The following is a 14,004-nucleotide window of genomic DNA, read 5'->3' as shown; positions in this document are numbered from 1 at the left end:
GATTTTTATGTTTATGGTGTAACTATTTTTATTATCTTGCAAGAGAAGGTGACAATTATCTCTTGCTCCTTGTTTAATACTTTGTTATGAACTCGATTTTTTTTTGCAGCTTTTTAGACATGCAGGCATCTTTCTATGGTGATGGGCAAGCATACTTCTGTGTTTTTGTCCACATATTCAACGCAATTAAATAGACATGCAGAGGAACGCAGACTCGCAGCTCCCCCTGCTGTCCCAGGCATATCCAGGTTTGTTCACACGATCCCCCCCTCTCCAACTAATTTAAAAATAAAATAAAAATCACATGCAATCACACGGCTCTGCCACCTCTGACCTGACTTGTGCTGGTCCCATTACTCCCATTTTTGAAGGGAACTGATATTTAAAAAACAGTGGCAATGGTAGCACCCATTTAATTTCCTATTTGGAGTTTTCTTGTCAGTTCTTCTTCATGCCACTGTGCATCACCTCCTGTTATTCTTGTCCTGAGCCTCTGGAGGAGACATTGTCACCAGTGCCACCAGTGGCTTGTTGTCCAAGACCTCGCAGGCTTCAGTTCATCTATGAGTTGTTCTTGGACTCTTGAAGTGTGTCTGTATAGTACTTGGCCAATTTTTAGGAATGTATTGAATGCAGTTGGGATTTTTTTTCATCTATTTGCTGTTTTGGCAGACTGGCACATTGAATCGGGCTGAAATCAACTGTGCTTGCAAATGGCCCATAAAATCTGTGTATTTGGAAGCCACTTACTCACTTGTTAATGCTCCTTTTAACACTCAAGTTACTTTCTTATTCCAAACATTGAAGTTTGTTTCATTTTTAGATAGGATATTTGTGGAGTGAACACTTTTTTGGCCCGTAAAAAAAGTGCTTGCGGATCTGCCAGTAGAGCAAATGCTGAATTAGGTGCAGATACGAGTTCTTTCTCTCATGGTGTTGTCTGTCTATATGTAGGCACAGCATCCCTTCAACAGATGGCTGCTGGAGTCTGTTGTGACGTAATGGGAGAATATAGTCAAAGTTAGATATACATTTTTACTTCATTAGTGCTACGTGCAGACTCCAAAGGTAGTAGGTTTTCTTGCGCAGGTGAATACTTCAGTTCTGATGTGGTTACTTAAAGCTCATTACTGAAAGGGGGTGTGTGTGGAAGTTTTTACATGTATCTAGGCATGCAATTTTTTTTATTATTTTTATTTTTTTAAGGTAGGCAGTGATCCTTATCAGACTTGGGAGAGAGGAGTTCATTTCTGCTGACCTGGTTGCTTTGCTAATCTCATTTTCAGGTTTACTTTCAACTGCAACAGGGTTTTGAAGCTGCCTGTCTTACATTTACCTGAATTATGCTGATTCTGGTCTAATGATCATGTATGCTGCACACAGCAGTATTACATCATTTCCATTACAGTCCAAAGTAACCTTGAGCAGGAAGCCTACTAATAGACTTGAGGTATAAGCTGTAAGTGGGAGACACCATGAGTAGTTTCCATAGGCAGATGGAGCCACCCTGTAGGTGAGGTCTTCAAAAAGCACAGGAACTCTGTTGTTAGAAACACTGCTAAGCATAGGATGGTGATCAGTGAAAACAGGCTTGCTAAAACTCAAGTGCTTTGGTATTTTCACAAAACCTGCATTTCCTGCCAGTCTTCTGCATGGGTATAGTTCTGTAATATCACATATCAGAACTGAAAATGCTCAGAGATTTTTTTCCTTGGGCTTGAAATATTTAAAATTCATGCATCTCCTAAAGGAGTTTGTTCCTTGCCAACACTTGCAGACAGTGAGAGACATTTTTGCAAGTCATTTGCAGATGCCTTCTTTACAGGAGAATGTAGACACTGTTAGTTTACTGCCTGAATTGAATTTTGAAACCTGAATTCTATTTTTATAAATTGGAGTGGAATACTTTTTCAGACATATCATTTTGTTACTTTTTATTTTTATATGTAATCTTGGATGAAGAGAAAATAAAATTTAATCTAGATACTCATATGTCCCGGAAATTTGTGAGCTGGAAAAGTTAAGAAAAATCTTATAAAACAATGTTCTGGAAGGTAGTTTTAAATTAGGAGATTTTAAACCCACCCGCACAACTTTCACGCCATTTAAAAGCTTATATCAGAACTGATGGGGCAGGACTAAGAACAAAAGCTATTGGTATTACAAAGTTAAGCAAGAAATCCTCTGTACCCTGCTGTTCTGACCATGATCACAGCTGCACTAAGCTAAAACCCACTCCCCCACCCCTCTTGTGACCTTGGCTGCACTTCAGCACACATAGAATTGAAGCAAAAGGCAAACTCCAGTAAATATTAGATTCTGCCACTTGCAGATATACAGACTACATATAAAGATAACGGCACGCGTGCTCTCGCTCGCTCTCCAGCTCTCACTTTCTCTGAAGTGGACTTTGTGTGTTTGCCACTGAATTATTCTGATATAAAACTTCCCATACTGTACTGGTGTGTTGAGCTGAACTCTGTGGCTTTGCATGGGTGCTGAGGCTTTGCAGAACTACCCATTACGTTTATAACAGTGCTAATTTTTGAGACCCACACAGAGAAAATTTTAGATTCAGCCCAGCTGATTTGTTCTTCACACTGCTCCTGCGGTGAAGAGGATTGATTTTTGTGTTTCTTTTGATATTTGGCTTCCTTTCCTCTGGTACTCAATGCTTCAGGCCTTAATCCTTTAACCTTGAATCTGAGCATCAAGGCTTCAGGAGGGATCAGGCCTTTTGATGGAGAGAGAAAGTCTTTTGTTGTACCAAATGGTTGGGAGTGGTATAAGGCAAGACAGCTCTCCAGACTATATATTTCTCTGTTGTGTTAAAAGACTATAAACAGAGGGTGGGTTTAGTGGGGATTATAAATAATCTAGAGGAAGGTGGGGTATTAGAAGCAATGGAAAAGAGTTAATGACTTTTTCTTTAACATTTCACCAATAACCAGTCTATCATGACAGATGTGTACTGGGTTGCCAAATGCTATAGTCTGATTTGGGTAACGGTTCAAAGCTCAGCATGTCATGGAAATGGCAGTGTAGTCCCCGATGGAGCAGGGGAAAAAAAGCTTTTCAGCTTCTCAAAGGGCAGTATTTGTGGAAGCAGATGCTTGCTTGCCCTACCCAGCATAAAGAACAGTTCTGCGGGCAGCGGGGAGAGTTCGTACTGCTGGATTTTTATAGGATCATTAATTATATGTTATAAGGCAGCTAAGCATGGCATTCCTAACTCGATGAATTCCATTATGAATGGCCTTTTCATATTCTTCATCTCATTATATCAAATGCATGTGACCTGAAGTTTAGCTAAAGTTATTGTTCGGGTTAACTTTCATTTAGTGGTTGCCCTAATTTTAGAAACAGTATGATCTTTAGATTTTATGGAGAGACAGGTTTTTTTATGCATGTTTTTGCAGCACTATTTTAGATAATTTCTTTTGGAACTAGGTAGGAACCTCTGTGAGGTGTCAGGGAAGGGATTTAGTTAGTCCTTGATTTGCCTGGAGATTTCTGTACCCATGTCCCTGGCTGACAACATCCAGTTACACGGATTTGGCTATCGTCTCTCTGCCAGTAACTCTTAAACCCTCTGCTCTGTTCCGTTTAGTCTTGCATATCTGACTGCCTCCCTGACACATAATCCTGGTTGTTTTGCCTTCAGATCATTCCTAATCTGGCCAAAGCAGAACTCCTTACTTTTTCTTCTGAATCTCCCTTTACTTCTGATTTTGATAACGCCACTTCCTCCCTGTCACTCAGACTCATAACCTCGGGGTCACTCTCCTCCTCCATATGCATCTGGGTTGCTGACAGCTATTGCAGCTTCCTTCTCCTTTGCAGCAAAAATATGCCTTCAGTGTGTCAACAGTTAAAACACCACCCCTTGCCCTAGTCCTTCATCTTGCACCTTGACTACTGTAAAGGCTCCTCTGACTGCTCAATATTTGTTCCCCTCCTTCAAAATAAGTTTTCCAAATGGGTATCTTGGCTGCTTATTCAGATCTTGTCACCATTGCTTCTCTGTAACCTTCCTTTGAAGGCCAGTTGTCTACTGTATCAGTATATAGGGCTCTGTGGAAAGCGGCTTCTTTTTTTATTTTATCTGCTGCCTTTTCTTCTTTGCTCCTTCAGTTACAAGAGACTTCGTGTTGTTTTGGGTGTTGCATGAACTTTTGGCCATGTGCTCCTACCACGTTCCTTAACTCTTTCTGACTTTCTGGAACTGCTGAGTCATGTCACAGTGACTCCTGCCTCTGTCAGTCTGTCTGTTCTGACTACATCTGTCCTGTATCATATCTTGCATCTTTGAGACCTTTCTTAGAGTTCAGAGTTTTTTCAGAGTTGTGGTTGTTGGGGTTTTTTTTCACATTTTCAGAGTGCTTTTTTCCCTTCCCATCCCCAGTCCTAATTTGATGAGTTTCAAACTAATGTGTCTCTTTCCACTGACCACAAGAATGGTCTCTGCTCAGTAAATCCACCTAAAATCTAAATCATACTCGCAAGATATCACCATTGACCTAGGGGGAGAAGTATTGTAACTCACCTGCAATGACAGATCATCAGCTCTTCTGTGTAGAAAAGTTTACATATGGTTTCTACCATATGCAAGAGTTTGAAACGAAACAATATGCGAGTATCTTCAGTCTTCTGTCAATAGCACCAGGCTTCACCTCTTTGTGTAATACATGCCCTTCTGTTTGATTGATGCATGCAAAAGTTAATCCTTTTTTTCTTTTTTAACTTTGTGCTCCTTTAATCTCTGTCTACGTCTTGCATTATTTTTGACAAAGTCATGTCTCTGAGGGATGGGCTAAATTTATATACTGGCTGTAGACTCAATAGGGCTGAGATGGTTTGGCAACACAAATAATGCAAGCCTCTAAATGCACATCACAGTGTCAGAGTGGCACTGGTGGAAACAGCTCTGGACAGACATTTCCAAACAAGTTATAACAAACTTGTGCCAAGGTAGACTTCCAAGACCTAAGATGAGTAGCAGTAGCTGTAAGATGGCAAGAATCGCTTGTATCTGGACTAACAAAAGTACATGGTGCATTTGTCACATTCAGTTTCTAGGGGCAGGGAAGTGGCAGCCCAGAGCCTGGGCAGAGCCCACAGCTTCACTTCACGACCGTTTTGTAAACATCCTGGTTGAGTCAATATTTGGTGGTGATGTCCCATTCACATAAAATCATATTCACTGAAAGGAAATCTTTAGCGTATTGTATTTTGTGTGGCCCAGGCTATGGTTTTTATAGTTGTATGCGATAAGTTACACATCTAATTCTGTATTGCACTTGCAATAAATACCTGATTTTTCAATCACTAGCCATCAAACATGCTCTGTGAAACATGTAACTTCAGTGGATTCACAGGAATTGAAGTGGCCAGAAGCGGTATTTTAAACCTTTACCAAGAGCTACATTGTCAAATCTACATCTGTTGGGCATGGTAGTCTACCAATCTGAGTAAAATCCAAAGCCTAATGTCTCTATTTACTTCTTTTGGGGCTATAAGATTTTTTTTTAAAGCAGATCAATAAACAATCTCAGTGTTTTCATTTTACTAAGCAAGATAATATAGATGAGTACTAGTGTAGTAGTAAATCATTAATAGGCTCCTTAATCAGAGTGACCATGTCCCTCAGATGTGATTTAATCATAGAAAAAAAGCTGATGAAGTGTAAAGGTGCACCAGGAAGGGTATTTCCAACAGAAGTGGGATGGTGTATGACACCATTTTAAAAGATCCTAGTATGAGAATATTGAGGATGCCATGTACATTTATAGTTGCAGACCTGGCTATATTCTAACATGCTATTCCTTTTGATCACTATACAACAAGAATCAAAAAACACGTCAGGTTTGTATTTGGCTAGGGAGCCAGTGTGGTGTGAGGAGACATGTTGGGATCATGTTAGAGCTGTGCCTTGTGCCTGGACTGAGCCCGTGCCAACACACTGAGCCTCTGCTGGCTTTTTGGAAGAAGAAAAGCATTACAGTCTCCAGATTCACTAGTACCAAGATTTGTAAGACTTTGACACTAACACACTTATATAACCCTAAAACCCAGTAGTAATCTGTGCTTAGAATGCTTGATTCAATCTTCATGTGATACAGATAAAGATGATTAGAATAAGAGGACAGCATTTTCATGGAAAAAGATGGGTCTTGTAAGGGTACTCCCATGCTGGTTTCAGTGGTAATAGTTCCTAATCATTAGAGAAATCAGATTCAAGGACAGCAGCCTCAGAAGAACAGGAAAGATAAAACCTCTAATTGTGGTTATTATGGAATTTTATGCATTTATGAAAGGCTTTCCCTGCAACATGTTCCCTGATATAAGGAGAGCTGTCAGTGACCTGGAAAGTCACCTCAGGATCCTTAGGGGTACATGTATTTGCCCAGTTTAGTGGTTATTGATTTTCATTGCTATTGGTGTGAGAAGTTTGTAACTTTATGTTCCTTAATTTCCTCACTTATAAACCAGGGATGATAATTTATCATGCTAGTATCCTAAGTATGGAAAGATATCATCTATCAAGTGCAACTTTGTCAATGAACAGAAGCAACTGTAGATGTTATATCTTTTATAACTCTTCTGTCCACATATAGGCCCTACAGTATCCTCCAAGATTCTTATTTTCTGTGCATATGTAACTCTTCATAATACCTGCAGACAAGAGTGCAATCTTAAATATCTGTTACTCTAATTAGGCATCTCTTCAAAATGTCTTGCTAGGAGGGCATACTGGAAACCCTGTGAGTACCTACTTTTCACCTCTTATTGTGTCCCTCCTTTGCTATATTGTCACTTATCCTTAGCAAATGGTTGCTCCATGATGTGATCCATGATCAGAAAAAAGGCTTTTGCAATTGCTGCTCATTTACTGAAAGCTCCTGTTATCAACACCTATCAGCCTGTCTGGAAACTCATATGAAAGAGACAGTGCTTATGTACCGATAGGCTTAGCAACGGAAAACATAAGGACTCTTGCGCCAAGCAGGTGGTTACCTGCACGCTCAGACTGATCTGTGCAGCAACAGCTCAGCCACAGCCTGTTATGAGTACGGCCCATCTACTGTAAAGCCTTTTGTCCTGGGTGAGCCAACCTGAGAAGGGATGATGCCTTGCTCTTCTATGCCTGTATCACAACCAAATTGCAATCTAATTTGAGGGATGTTTGTTCAGGAGATAGCTTGCACATGGCATTTTGATGGGCACCTTGTGAATGGGGCTAGCTCTTAGCCAAACAATAGTGGTGCTGGATAAGGCACTAAGGCATTCACTTTGCTGAAGAGCATGTGATTCTCCTCCTGAAGGAGAGAGTGACGCAGCTTGATCTGCTAGAGAAGTTTGGATATAGTTCAAAAACTTTGTTTGTCCTAAACAGGCTTTTGCATCATTCCTTATGATTCTTTCACTGGTGACAGCTAGGCAGGCTTTTCAGATATACAGACGCTGTTTTGAAGGATTGTTTTTATACCTATGACTTGACATTTACATGACTTTCTTTTGTGAAGGCTGACAGCACTGCTTGCTGGAACGACAGCTGCTCTGCTCCGTAAGCAAGACCAAATACACAATCACAGCATTTTGTCCTGCTAAAGCTTTCCCAGTCTGTTTTCTGTGGCTGTTTCTCTGTGACTGAAAACCTTTATGGTGGAATTTTCTTTGGATTGAGAAAAGAAGAGAGAAAAGTGATCACAGCTCATTTCACTGTTTATTAGGAAACCTGAGATATGAGGGAAAGGTGCTGGTAGGGAGTTGAAATATGGCTAACTTAAAGCAGAATGAGGACAGAGCTTCAAAGGGAAGGCATTAATATAATTTTACGTGGAATTTAGCTTAGTACTTGCTACAAATGGACCTCTGTGTATATTAAGTGAAGTCCTGACTTCACTGAAGATAAAGGCAATATTCTGATTGATTCAATGAGTCCAGGGTTTCACCTATGGCTGGTATGATCTAGTATGTCATTGCTAATTAAGAGCATATGTGGCCTCAATTCTTGCTGATGGAATTAAATATCTGAGCACCAGTCATTGAGGGAATGGTGAAGGAACTGGTCTCTGAAAGAGTGGTCAGGAGAAGCCATGCTGTGGATTACTGTACCCTGGTACAGCTTAATATGTGAAAAAGTTTTTAGCATAGTAACTGGTATAACACCTCCAAAATGAGAGGAAAGTAAACCAAACACAGTAGGTCCAAGAGAGAGAGTTCAACAGAAAAAAAAAAAAAAACAACAGAGAAACCTGACAGAGCCACAGCCATTACTGGATTTGAGAGCACTGAGCCTGAAGAGGACTGTAAAAGATGAACGCTCCCCAGCAATATATTGTGTGCATAATAACATGCAGATTGTAGGCAATCACTGTCTACTTTCTGTGACAAAAAATTCTTTCGTTACAAGCAGATTTGATAATATTTATATTTCAGTTCCAGAACTCTTGCTGGCTGCTGAGGTGTTTTCCTGCCTGTTCCTGCCCTCCAGCCTTTTGCCTAGAAAAGTATGTGAGAAAGGAGATGGCCTCGGTCCCAAAGGTTATTGACCTGTTGGAGCGGGTCCAGAGCAGGGCCACAAACATGGTCAGAGGGGTGGAACACCTCTCCGACGAGGACCGGCTGAGAGACTTGGCCTTCTTCAGCCTGCACAAGAGAAGGCGCCGGGGACACCTTCTGGCGGCCTTTCCCTACTTACGGGGGGCTCGCAAGAAAGATGGGGACAGACTTTTTAGCAGGGCCTCTAGCGATAGGACAAGGGGTAAGGGGTTTAAACTAAAACGGGGGGAGATTCGCAACAGAGAGAAGGAAGACACGTTTTACCATGAGGCTGGCGAAGCGCCGGCACAGGTTGCCCACCCCCCAACCACGAGGTGGTCGATGCCCCAGCCCCAGAAACATTCAAGGTCGGGTGGGACGGGGCTCTGAGCAACCCCATCGAGTTGAAGATATCCATGCTCATTGCTGGCAGGGTGGACCAGGCGACCTTTAAAGGTCCCTTCCAACCCAAACTATTTGATGCTTCTATGAACTCAAAACTGTAAATGAACATGGTCTCTAGAAAGGAAAGCAGCTGTTACTTATTAACATGCCCTGGATCCCAGCAGTATCATTAACATGCTGATGCATCTAACATAAGCCTTAAAATGCCAGGTTTCATAATTGGGCCATGAAATCTCACTCTAGGCTTGAATATGGCCTTCAAGGTCCATATTATAATGGGGTATTTTTCCTGCTTTTTAAAGGAGGGGGAAAATGTTAACCTTTTTTTTTATTTTTTCAAGTACTCTATGTTTCAATGTGATAGGCTTTAGATTTTTAACTGTAGTTTTAAGGTTGTTGATCTGCTGACATGAGCAGATTGGTTTTGTGGTGACGAATGGAAGGGTGATGGCATTCAGAGATGAGAGATTATCCTGAAGTTCACGCTTTGTTTTTCCTCCTCGCCTGCAAACCTCTTACCTCCCTTTCAGCTCTACTCAGCCGTCCTGTAAATTTGACACCGTACACAAAGCAGGAGCAAGTGGACCGACCAATCTCCCTCCTCTTTCCCATGTGCTCCTCTGCTGGCTTGTACGTCTTGACGTGTTTCTCCCCAGCTCCACTGGAAAGAGGGGGCAGCCTGTGCCCCTCAGAAGAGGACTCCAGGTTGCAGATGGAGATATGCTAAGGAGGGACTGTAAGCTCTACCTCTGTTGTCAGGGTTTTCCTCATGATTAGCTCTAAGGAGACACACACAGTGTGTGCACTAATGTCAGGTGTCTCCTTTTCTCAGTGAGTCAAATGTTTGGGAGTCGGTTCCAGTTTTCTTCCATCTCTGCTGGCCTGCTTGTGGTCCAGGGGTCCAGCTTCCTTACTGCATCAGTTTAGTGTCGTCTGTGCCCTAAGGTAATCACACTGCCCTACCTGGCACATTGTTGGAAAAAATATTTGAGAAATCTGAGGCACTTGGTAGTTTTGGAACTAGGGGCTTACAGGGAGTAACACAGTACACTTGAGAGGACCGAAAAAGTTGGGGGGGTTCAGGAGACCACTGTTGTTGTCTCTTAGATCCACTCATCCAAAGTCTACAGTCCTTCTTTTGTCCCAACAATTTCTTTTTTTTTTGACATGCAGACAAACAACTTCCCAAACAGTCCCACTTTGGAACTGGCGTTTTTCAAAAGTGTGGTTTGATAACTTGATTTAAACTCATCTAAATTCAGCCCCCTGCTAAAAAGCAGATCCCATGATAGAAGACGACACCTTCTTCTTTGTCCCAGCACCTGTGATACTGCTGCTTTATACTGAGCTGACTCTGGAAGCTGAGCTGGCTGAAAACTCTTCCAGCCGAAGAGGTGGTGGTGGTGGTGGTGGTAGCAATTTTCAGCCTGTTTGTCAAACTGTATCTGAAATAGCAATATAGGTTCCAGCTACAAAAACGTATTGCTTGGGTTGTGTACTTACCACCAGTTTTGCATCATTAAGTGTTATTCATTCTTGGCCTGATATAATTGCAGCAGATTGCACACACGAACTGTTAATTATTTTATTTTTAAAACAGAAATTGTGGAACAGGAAAATAACATTCCAACATATTTCATTTGGAGCTAACCTACCATGACAATCTGTTAGTTTGATAATGGTTAAACACGCAAGCCTGGGGTGCAGCAGGGTACCATTAAGGCAGCCATCTATTGAACATATATACGGAAGGCCTGAAGTGCCTCGTATTTTGGGTTTCTGATGAGTTATAATGTGGTTATGTTCTCTGGATGCCACTGATCTGCACTGAAAAACACATGGAAAGATCAGAGTTCAGTGAAAGGTGAGCATCCAAATTTGGGATTGATGTCTGGGAGCCTGTCAGATGAGCAGTAGGTGCAGAGCAGGGTAGAGATGAAACCTCGTGGGTGTACATATTCTGATAGTAAATGCTACTCTGTGGCAAGTCTTAGCTGCTTGAGTTGCTTAGCGATTCAAATAGATCTGTAAAATGCCATTTGCAGACCAAGGCTACCATTATGTTGGATTGATTCATCAGGACGAGTAGCTAAAACAAGTTAAATTCTGTCAGAGTTTTCCTGCATTAATTTAAAAATGAATTTAGTTGCCTCTAAATGGACATTTGTTTTAGCATCTCGAAGAACTGACTTTCCTCTATTACAGCAGAATAATGTATCTATATAGTGCCCTAACTTGAACAGTACATAAAGATTAGTAAATAAGACCCCATTAAAAATACTTATAATGTAAGTAACATGGGTCCCAATAGCCTTTCTAATGTCCATTAATGCTTATTCTGAGGATCAGAGCTCATTTTACTGAGCCATTTAGTCAAACCGTGTGATTATTTAGAAAGTTAATTCATGCATACTAAAATCTAGCTTAAGTAATGCAGAGGGTAGGAGGTAAAACTCTATGGAGACGATAGTCCTTTTTGTTATTTAATGATCAGCCATAATTAACTTGCAAATTTGAAATAATTAGAACAAATTAAAGGTATTTAACTTTGCCTCCCTAAAGAAAAATTCAAATTGCACCAAATGCAGCTTTAAATTATTCAAGTCTCAGAGGTCTGTGCTGGGTTTTTTTACAATGCCTTTTCTATGATGAGAATACCAATCTGCTTTTTGTCAGAAAGCATCCTATCAAGTAATTGTTCTTTGTGTCTAATAAATGACAGCTATTCTTCTTTGTAAAAGTATTTCAGTCTCTGAAGACTACATCAGCATTTCCATGGCATTTTAATTCAATAAAACAAAAGGTTAATGTTTTTCTACTTTTTAAGGAATGCAAATACTAGCCGTATTCAATGGGTCCTGAATGACATTTAAAATTTGCCATTCACGCTCAGCAGGGATATCGCGATATGAGGCTCAGACAAAATGGAAAAATCGTTCAAGGTGTGTTTTCCTTTGTTGGCAATGTACTTCGTTATTCATAAGGAGGCAGCAGTGCTGAGACTCACTTTTCTGGTGATGCTACTCTACTACTCCTGCCTTAGTACGTAGCTTAGGTAGGTTAATAAGGTCTTTAGACAGTCCTCTCTGTTGTGTAGTTTCAGGGAATAGCATGAAAAGTCATCGGATATTGTGGTGCCCTGCAGGAAGTCCTACTAACCATGCTGCATTTGAGTGATGTAACAGATTGCTGGATTTGAAAACAGAGAAGGACCTGTTATGTCGCTTAGTCTCTCTAGCTATACGTAACTCATCCTTTTGGACCATGTGTTAGTTTTAAACTTTCCAGGTTGCAATAGTCACATCAATCATTTTACTAATTATTCCACAGGTGAATGAATAACTGTGTTCTGGAATAGATTTTTTTTCCTTATGTTTTCTTTGTTTAATTTTAGTACATTGTTAATTATTGAATTTTTGTATCTCTCTGCATTATGTCTTTCCCTCCTTGGTCTACACACCTCTAGGATTGTTTGTCATGTTAAGATTGGACTCTATATCCTTACTTGATCAAAACTTTAGTGTGAGCTTTCTTTTATTAAATACTAAAGACCCAGGCTCTAATTATTTGTTTAGTGAGCTATAAACGCAAATACACTTGCTTTTGTTATTTCCTCATAAACTAGCTTCTGTAACAACTTCTTGGTGTCTGTTTCTATTTGAATTGCCTCTGCCATAGCAGTTTTTAAACCAGAACTCTGTATTCTCTAGAGGTAACTGCAGCATGTCAAAGGTATTGCGGTGAACCAAGTGGAGTAATCGCCTCCTTGACTACGAGCCAAAGGTCACTGTCTTCACCGAAGATCTGTAGGTTGTAATTAAATGTACTTTAAAATCTCAGAAAGCATCCAAATAATCACACCCTCTGTGTTTTTAAATGCTGTTAGTCATCCACGTACATGCAAATAGAGTATCAAGTCCTGTATTATCAGAGAAATCTGGTCAAGTATTACACCTTTAAGCCTCTTTAAACAGTTATTAGGGTTCAAACCCACCTCTTGCTGTACGCTGGGTTGCAGGAATTAGTAGGTTAGTAATTTCATGTAATTCAAATAAGATACTAATTTAGTCCACCATAAATTTTAATTACACTTTACAATATTATTAGTGACCACACAGTTAGAAGCCCTAAAGTAAACGGGGGTTATTCAGAGAAGTTTTATCCAACACTTCAGCCAGTTATTATGGGTCATAAGCCATTATATAATGTCTGCATTAATAATACAGGAGTAATACTAATTGTCCAACAGGTGCAGCGGGTCCTATTAAACAATGGCTTATACAGCACATTGATTTGAAACTTAATTTAGCTATCGTTTTCTGATGGGAACATCAGATATCCGCTTTTTCCTCAGATGTAGACTAATGTCAGTAGTGTAAGCTTTTTAGGTAAAAGATTATTGTGAATCAACCTCCATAAAGCTGTATCCCAAATAATACAAACTCAGTGGCAATCTTTGGGTTGCCCATGTAAAATTGGTGCTTAAACAGGAAAAAGATTTGTTTAATCTTTTGTTAACTTAGGAAAGCTGTATGTCACTCCTATATTTGCAAGTACAGCAGTATAATCTTGGGATGAATTGTATTCCTTCCTGTGGATATTCCAAAGATTTTTTTTTTTTAATGTTTTAAGTACCTTTTTATAACAATGATGGGGCTAATGGTGTATATATGTTGGGAATCCTCATTTAAGCAGTAGCTGTTTCCCAGAGACCAGAATTTGAAAGCAGTAAGTTGTCTTTATTGAAAGATGAGTCTCCATAGCCTCCTGTCTGCCCAAAATGTTTTGTCATTGCCTGTGTCTGCAGAGACTGAAGACACACTTGCTCCACATCACCAAATTTCTCCTGACTCTGTCTGTTCAGTGTTTATGATCTTGTGCTGAAGGTCATCTTGAACCATAAAGGTTCTGGTTAGCTTTCGCTTTTCTTACTCAAACTGCTGCACTTGCTGCAACAGATACTATCCCACCAGTTTGCTTTACATTCTCTATCCTGCTTACAAGTACCTCTGTTCATTCATCTCACCTCTTTTTGTCTCATCTCCTCTCATCCCT

At 40.4% G+C, this 14,004-nt stretch overlaps 1 protein-coding gene across 6 annotated transcripts in view; it reads left to right on the top strand.

The window, feature by feature from the left end:
• The window catches only part of KIAA1328 (KIAA1328 ortholog), a 180,218-nt gene that overhangs the window by 128,109 nt on the left and 38,105 nt on the right, over positions 1–14,004 (top strand). The gene's annotated exons all lie outside the window — the stretch shown is intronic.

The sequence above is a fragment of the Grus americana genome, chromosome Z (genome assembly GCF_028858705.1).
Source record: "Grus americana isolate bGruAme1 chromosome Z, bGruAme1.mat, whole genome shotgun sequence".
Lineage (NCBI taxonomy): Eukaryota > Metazoa > Chordata > Aves > Gruiformes > Gruidae > Grus > Grus americana.
This window is presented reverse-complemented; position numbering and strand designations above follow the sequence as displayed.